The sequence below is a fragment of the Zosterops lateralis genome (genome assembly GCF_965231275.1).
Source record: "Zosterops lateralis genome assembly, chromosome: 27".
NCBI lineage: Eukaryota > Metazoa > Chordata > Aves > Passeriformes > Zosteropidae > Zosterops > Zosterops lateralis.
Window position 1 is genome coordinate 1,272,197 of NC_139787.1, and position 9,025 is coordinate 1,281,221.

The following is a 9,025-nucleotide window of genomic DNA, read 5'->3' on the forward strand; positions in this document are numbered from 1 at the left end:
CCCTCCCCCTGTGTCACCCATTGTCCCCCATGTCCCCAAGCCCTCCCCGGTGTCCCCCATGTCCCCCATGTCCCCAAGCCCTCCCCGGTGTCCCCCATGTCCCCCATGTCACTCAGTGTCCCCAGGCCCTCCCCGCTGTCCCTGTCCTCTCCTGGTGTCCCCCCTGTCCCCCGTTGCCCCTTGGTGTCCCCAGGCCATGCCTGCTGTCCCCCATTGTCCCCCATTGTCACTCGGTGTCCCCCGTTGTCTCCCGGTGTCCCTGTCCCCTCCCTGCTCCGGTGTCCCAAATTGTCCCCCATTGTCCGCCCACTGTCCTCCATGTCCCCCATTGTCCCCCATGCCAAAAAACCCCCCCAATAATAATAATAATAATAATAATAATAATAATAAAGAAATTTAAAAAAACCCCAATAATAATAAAAATAAAGAAATAAAAAAACACCCCAAAATAATAATAATAAAAAAGAAATTTAAAAATCACCCAATAATAATAATAATAATAAAGGAATTAAAAAATCACCAGAAAATAATAATAATAAAGAAGAAATTAAAAAAATTCAAATAATAATAATAATAATAAAAATTAAAAACGACCTAATAATAATAAAAAACTAATATAAAAAAGCAAAACCAAAACAACAACAAAAAAAAAACCCAAAAAAACCCCAAAACAGCAACACCCCCCCTAAAAATAATAAAAAAAGAAATTAAAAAGAGCAAAAACAAAACCAAAAAAAAAACCAAAACCAAAAAAAAAACCAAACCCAAAAAAAACCCCAAACAACAACAACACCCTCAAAAAACAAAACCCAAAACAAACCAAAAAACCCCTTTCAAAAAACAAAAACAAACCCAAATAAGCCTAAAAAAACCCCTCAAAAATAAAAAAAAACCTAAAAAAAACCCTCAAAAAACAACCTAAAAACCCAAAAAACAAAACCCACAAAAAAAAGAAAAACCCAGAAAAAAATAAAGAAAAAAGATGAAATTTCAGAATAATTAAAATTGAAATAATTAAAAATCAGAATAATTAAGATCCGATGTGACCCCGAGGATTTTCCCGGGGACTTTGTGGAGCTCAGGGTGATTTAATTAATCAATTTAATTAATTAACAATTAATTAACAATTAATTAACAGCCCCAGACAGGAGGATTTGGGTTCTCCCCCCTTTTATTCCAGAGGATTTTTGGGATTTCCTGGGTTGTTTTTTTCCCTTCCTTCATCTCCTGACAGACAATGGGGGACTTAATTTGGGATTAATTCAATTAATTGGGATTAATTCATTAATTAATCCCTGAATTTGGGAATTTTGGGGTTGAATTTTTCCCTTTTTTCCCTTTTTTTAAATGAGGAATTTAATTCATTAATTAATCCCTGAATTTGGGATTTTTGGGGATGAATTTTACTCTTTTTTTCCCTTTTTTAAATGGGGAAATTAATTAATTAATTAATCCCTTAATTTGGGATTTTTGGGGATGAATTTTTCCCTTTTTTAAATGGGGAAATTAATTAATTAATCCCTCAATTTGGGATTTTTGGGGATGAATTTTTCCCTTTTTTCCCTCTTTTTTAAATGGGGAAAATAATTAAATAATTAATGAATTAATCTCTTTATTTAGGATTTTTTGGGGATGAATTTTTCCCGTTTTTCCCTTTTTTTAAATGGATTTATTGTCTGAATGCTCAGGAAAAAAATCCCTATTTTTTTGGGGATGAAATTTAGGGGAATTTCTCAACCCCAAAATCCAAAATTCCAACCTGGACGTGGAAAATAATTCCAGAATTCCTGGATTTTTTTGGGGGATTCAGGATTTGGGAGTTGATGAATTTTTGGAGGATTGAGAAGAGTTTTCACAGATCCCAAAAAAAATTCCCATTTTTTTTAATGGGGCGGAAATTTGGGGGTTTCTCGTGGAGGAAAAGGTGGGAATTCTGAGAGAGGATGAGGAATTTCTGGGAATTTGGGATTTTTCCAGGGATTTCTGAGCAATTCCTTGGAAATTTGGGATTTTTTCCAGGGAATTCCACAGGAAATTGGGATTTCTGCTGGGAATTCTGAGGAATTTCTCAGGAATTTGGGATTTTTCCAGAGAATTCTGTGCAATTTCTCAACAAATTTGGGATTTTCCCAGGGAATCCTAAGAAATTCCGCAGGAAATTGGGATTTTTACAAGGAATTTCCAGGGAATTTGGGATTTTTCCAGGGAATCCTGAACAATTCCTTGGAAATCTGGGATTTCTCCAGGGAATTCTGAGCAATTCCACAGGAAATTAGGATTTTTCCAGGCAACCTTGAGGATTTTCTGGGAAATTTGGGATTTTTCCAGGGAATCCTGAGGAATTTCCTGAGGAATTTGGGATTTCTGCACGGAATCCTGAGCAATTCTTTAGAAATTTGGGATTTTTTCCAGGGATTTCTGAACAGTTCCACAGGAAATTGGATTTTTTACAGGGAATTTCCAGGGAATTTGGGATGGGGAGAATTTAGGAAAGGGACAGAGTGATGGGATTTGGGATTTCTCCAGAAAATCCTGAGGGTCCCGAATTCCACAGGAATTTGGGATTTTTCCAGGGAATCCTGAGCAATTCCTTGGGAATTTGTGATTTTGGTTGGAAATTTGGGATGATTTTTCCATGGAAAAAGGGTCAGGAATCATCAGGAAGAGGCTCAGGAAGGTTTGGATCAGGGATCCAAATCCCTGGAGGTTTCCAAAGGAATTCCTGGAGATTCTTGTGGTTCATCCCAGAGAAAAGAGGGATCCAGGGGGGATTTTGGGCTCATCCAGGTTGGAATTTTGGGTTTTTCCAGGGAAAATTTGGGATCTGATCCCAAAGAACGGGACGGGACAAGAGGGAACAACCTCGAGCTGGGCCAGGGGGGGAAATTTGGGATGATTTTGGGATATTTGGGATGATTTTTCCATGGAAAAAGGGTCAGGAATCATCAGGAGGGGCTCAATCCTCATCCCTGGAGGGAATTTCTGGAGATTCTTGTGGCTCATCCCAGAGAAAAGGGGGATCCAGGGGGGGATTTTGGGTTTTTCCAGGGGAAATTTGGGATCTGATCCCAAAGAATGGGACGGGACAAGAGAGAACGACCAGGGGGGGAAATTTGGGATGATTTTTCCATGGAAAAAGGGTCGGGAATCATCAGGAGGGGCCCAGGAAGGGTCACATCCCCATCCCCAGAGAGAATTCCTGAAGATTCTTGTGGCTCATCCCAGAGAAAAGGGGGATCCAGGGGGGATTTGGGATATTCCAGGTGGGATTTGGGATATTCCAGGTGAGATTTGGGATATTCCAGGGGGGATTTGGGATATTCCAGGGGAAATTTGGGATCCTCCAGGGGGGATTTGGGATATTCCAGGGGGGATTTGGGATATTCCAGGTGGGATTTGGGATATTCCAGGGAGATTTGGGATCCTCCAGGGGGGATTTGGGATATTCCAGGGGGGATTTGGGATATTCCAGAAGGATTTGGGATATTCCAGGGGGGATTTGGGATCCTCCAGGGGGGATTTGGGATATTCCAGGAGGAATTTTGGGTTTTTCCAGGGGAAATTTGGGATCTGATCCCAAAGAATGGGACGGGACAAGAGGGAACGACCAGGGGTGGAAATCTGGGATGATTTTGGGATATTTGGGATGATTTTTCCATGGAAAAAGGGTCAGGAATCATCAAGAAGAGGCTCAGGAAGGTTTGGATCCAATCCCTGGAAGATTCCAAAGGAATTCCTGGAATTCTGGGTGACCTCGGAGCTCTTTCCCAACCTGGAAAATCCTGGAATTTTTGGGATCCTGGAATTTGATTCTCCTGGAATAAAAAATAAATAAATAAAAAGGACCTTTGGGATGTTCCCACCTCATTCCCAATTTTCCTCCAGGATTGGGACAATCCCAAATTTCAAATGGGATTTTTATTTTTTTTTTTTTTGGGAAAAACTCATTCCCAACTTTCCCAGAGCCCCAAATCCAGAAGGAGCCCAATTTTCCTCTTGGAATTTTCCCTCTGGAAGAAACTTTTTTCATCTTGGAAAACGCTTGGATTTGATTTTTTATTTTTAATTAGTTTCATTATTTTTTGTTGTTTTTTGGGGGGAATATTTGAATCCCAAATTTTGGAAACGCTTGGATTTAATTTTTTATTTTTAATTAATTTAATTTTTTTATTTTTATTTTGGGGAATATTTGAGTCTCAAATTTTGGAAACGCTTGGATTTAATTTTTTATTTTTAATTTCATTTTAATTTAATTTTTTTTTTTTTTTGGAGGGGGATTTTTGAATCCCAAATTTTGGAAACGCTTGGATTTAATTTTTTATTTTAAATTAATTTTCTTTTTCTTTTTTTTTTTTTTTTTTTTGGGATATTTGAATCCCAAATTTTGAGATTCATCTTGAAAAACGCTTGGATTTAATTTTTATTTTTAATTAATTTTTTTTTTCTTTTTTATTTTGGGGATATTTGAATCCCAAATTTCGGATCTTTGATCCAAAGAAAATCTTGGACTCAAAAACATCAGAAATATCAAAACCTCCCCGACCCCCCGAGGGGATTTTTTGAGGAGCTTTGATCATCCCTGGATTCAAATTTAAAATTAAAATATAAAAATATAAAAGGGGATTTTTTTCCTCCTGGTTTGCATCCGGCTCTGGCTCCCGGCGCTCCCGACTTCTCCCGACTCGCGGAACCGGCTCGGCTGGAAAAACATCCCAAGGAAAATAAGAATTAAATTTAAAAAAATCCCTTTTTTTTTTTTTTTTTTTTTTTTTTTTTTTTTTTTTCTCTCTCTGCTGGAACTGCCCCCAAAATTCCCTTTGGAAAAAAATCTTGGATTTATTTGGGGCTGAGAGATCAAGATTTTTCCTGGAAAAATTCAGGGATTTGTGGAAAAAAAATCCTCAGGATTCCTGGAAAATCCCGAATTTATTTGGGCTGAGAGACCTCGGAACACCCAGAAAAATTCAGGAATTATTGGAAGAACCCTCAGAATTCCTGGAAAAAATCCCAGATTTATTTGGGGCTGAGAGATCAAGATTTTTCCTGAAAAAATTCAGGGATTTGTGGAAAAAACCTCAGGATTTCTGGAAAAATCCCAAATTTATTTGGATTGAGAGACCTCAGAACACCCAGAAAAATTCAGGAATTAATGGAAAAATCCCCAGGATTTTTTGGGAAATCCCAAATTTAATTTGGTTAAATCCACAAGAAGGGGCTGAGAGACTTTGGAACACCCAGAAAAATTCAGGAATTATTGGAAAAACTCCTCAAAATTCCTGGAAAAATCCCAGATTTATTTGGGGCTGAGAGATCAAGATTTTTCCTGAAAAAATTCAGGGATTTGTGGAAAAAAACTCAGGATTTCTGGAAAAATCCCAAATTTATTTGGATTGAGAGACCTCAGAACACCCAGAAAAATTCAGGAATTAATGGAAAAATCCCCAGGATTTTTTGGGAAATCCCAAATTTAATTTGGTTAAATCCACAAGAAGGGGCTGAGAGACTTTGGAACACCCAGAAAAATTCAGGAATTAATGGAAAAACTCCTCAAAATTCCTGGAAAAAATCCCAGATTTATTTGGGGCTGAGAGACCAAGATTTCTCCTGGAAAAATTCAGGGATTTGTGGAAAAAAAATCCTCAGGATTTTTGGAAAATCCCAAATTTATTTGGGCTGAGAGACCTCAGAACACCTGGAAAAATTCAGGAATTCATGGAAAAACCCTCAGAATTCTTGGAAAATCCCAAATTTATTTGGGCTGAGAGACTTAAGAACACCTGGAAAAATTCAGGAATTAATGGAAAAACTCCTCAAAATTCCTGGAAAAATCCCAGATTTATTTGGGGCTGAGAGATCAAGATTTTTCCTGGAAAAATTCAGGAATTAATGGAAAAACTCCTCAAAATTCCTGGAAAATCCCGAATTTATTTTGGTTGAATCCTCAAGAAGGGGCTGAGAGACCTGGAAAAATCCAGGGATTTGTGGAAAATCCCTCAGAATTCCTGGAAAAACCCAAATTTGTTTGGATTGAGAGACCTCAGAACACCCGGAAAAATCCAGGAATTAATGGAAAAAATCCCAAATTTCCCAATTTTTTGAAAAATCCCAAATTTAATTTGGTTAAATCCTCAAGAAGGGGCTGAGAGACCTGGAAAAATCCAGGGATTAATGGAAAAAAATCCTCAGGATTTTTGGAAAATCCCAAATTGGCTTCACTTGGAGACGTTGGGAAATCTGGAAAATTCAGAGATTCACGGAAAAATCCCAAATTTCCACCAAAAAAAAAATTTGGGGTGAAGAGTCCAACCCACACCTGCCCCTTTTCCTCGGTTGCTTCACAAAGAATTCCCAAAAACTGGGAATTTGTGGGATTTGGGAATTTTCAGGATTTGGGAATTTTCAGGATTTGGGAATTTGTGGGATTTGGAATTGGGGGATTCAAGAATTTGTGGAATTTGGGAATTGGTGGAATTGGGAATTCGCGAGATTTGGAATTGGGGGATTCAGGAATTGGCAGAATTGTGAATTTCCAGGATTTGGGAATTCGTGGGAATCAAGAATTTGTGGGATTGGGAATTTGTGGGATTTGAAAATTCCCAGGATTCAGGAATTTGCGGGATTAGGAATTGAGGGATTCAAGAATTCATGGAATTTGGGAATTCACGGGATTGGGAGTTTGTGGAATTGGGGAATTTGTGGAATTGGGGAATTTGGGAATTTGTTGGGATCAGGAATTGGTGGAATTTGGGAATTTGTGGGATCAGGAATTGGGGAATTTGGGAATTTGTTGGGATCAGGAATTGGTGGAATTTGGGAATTTGCAGGATTTGGAACTGGCGGAATTGTGAATTCGTGGGATTCAAGAATTTGTGGGATTGGGAATTTGTGGAATTGAGGAATTGGGGAATTCCCAGGATTCTGGAATTTGCAGGATTTGGGAATTTGTGAGATTTGGAATTGGGGGGTTCAGGAATTGGCGGAATTTTGGGAATTTGAGGGATTTGGGAATCCACAGGATTTGGAATTCGCGGGATTTGAGAATTCACGGGATTGGGAATTTGTGGAATTTCGGAATTTGCGGATTTTGGGAATTTGGCAATTGGTGGAATTTGGAATTAGTGGGATTGGGGAATTCCCAGGATTCAGGAATTGCCGGGATTTGGGAATTCAGGAATTTGGGAATTCAGGCAAAGCCCCACAATTCCCATATTTATTTCCCCCCCAGGTGGAGGCCGTTACTTTGGGAATTTGGGAATTTTGGGAATTTGTGCCCCCCAATTCCCATATTTTGTTTTCTCTCCCCCCAGGTAGAGGCCGTTAATTTGGGAATTTGGGGAATTTTGGGAATTCAGGAATTTGGCAATTCAGAAATTTGGGAATTTGGGCCCCACAATTCCCATATTTTATTTCCCCCACCAGCTGGAGGCCGTTAATTTGGGAATTTGGGAATTCAGGAATTGGGGAATTTGGGAATTAAGGAGTTTGGGAATTTTGGGAATTGGGAAAAACCCCACAATTCCCATATTTTATTTTCTCTCCCCCCAGGTGGAGGCCCCTCCCCCCGGGCCCTGGCCCCGCCCATGCCCCGCCCCCGCCCCATGAAGGCCCCGCCCCCCACAGGGACGGAGCCGCCGGAACCGCCCGGTGAGTGACTGGGGGGGACTGGGATAGACTGGGATACACTGGGATAGACTGGGATACACTGGGATAGACTGGGATATACTGGGGCTGACTGGGATAGACTGGGATAGACTGGGGCTGACTGGGATAGACTGGGATAGACTGGGATAGACTGGGATAGACTGGGGCTGACTGGGATAGACTGGGATAGACTGGGACACACTGGGGCTGACTGGGATAGACTGGGATAGACTGGGATAGACTGGGATAGACTGGGATGGACTGGGACTGACTGGGATAGACTGGGGGGGACTGGGACAGACCCCACACCGGGACAGAACCGCCCGGTGAGTGACTGGGATACACTGGGATATACTGGGGGGGACTGGGATATACTGGGATAGACTGGGATAGACTGGGACAGACCCCACACCGGGATGGAGCTGCCCGGTGAGTGACTGGGGGGGACTGGGATAGACTGGGAGGGACTGGGAGGGACTGGGATGGGATCCAGCCATTACTGGGGTTACTGGGACAGACTGGGATACACTGGGATAGACTGGGACAGACTGGGATAGACTGGGACACACTGGGATCCCCCCCATGCCCCGCTCCCAGCTGGGACGGAGCTGCCGGAACCGCCCAGTGAGTTACTGGGGTGAACTGGGGAGTACTGGGATACACTGGGACACACTGGGATAGACTGGAACAGGCTGGGATAGACTGGGACAGGATCCAGCCGTTACTGGGACATACTGGGACAGGCTGGGATCTCTGGTATCAGCCCCTTACTGGGGTTACTGGGACAGCCCTTATTGGGAGGACTGGGATATACTGGGACAGACTGGGACACACTGGGATCCCCCCATGCTGGCCCTGCCCCTGGCCGGGACGGAGCCACCTGGTGAGTGACTGGGACAGACTGGGGGGGACTGGGACAGACTGGGACACACTGGGACACACTGGGATAGACTGGGACAGACCCCACACCGGGACAGAGCTGCCTGATGAGTTACTGGGATATACTGGGATGGACTGGGACACACTGGGGTATACTGGGATATACTGGGACAGACTGGGACAGACTGGGATAGACTGGGACAGACTGGGATAGACTGGGATATACTGGGATAGACTGGGATATACTGGGACAGGCCCCACACCGGGACAGAGCTGCCCGGTGAGTGACTGGGATAGACTGGGATAGACTGGGATAGACTGGGACAGGCCCCACACCGGGACAGAACCGCCCGGTGAGTGACTGGGACAGACTGGGATAGACTGGGATACACTGGGGGGGACTGGGACTGACTGGGATACACTGGGATGGGATCCAGCCATTACTGGGGTTACTGGGATACACTGAGACTGACTGGGATAGACTGGGACAGACCCCACACCGGGA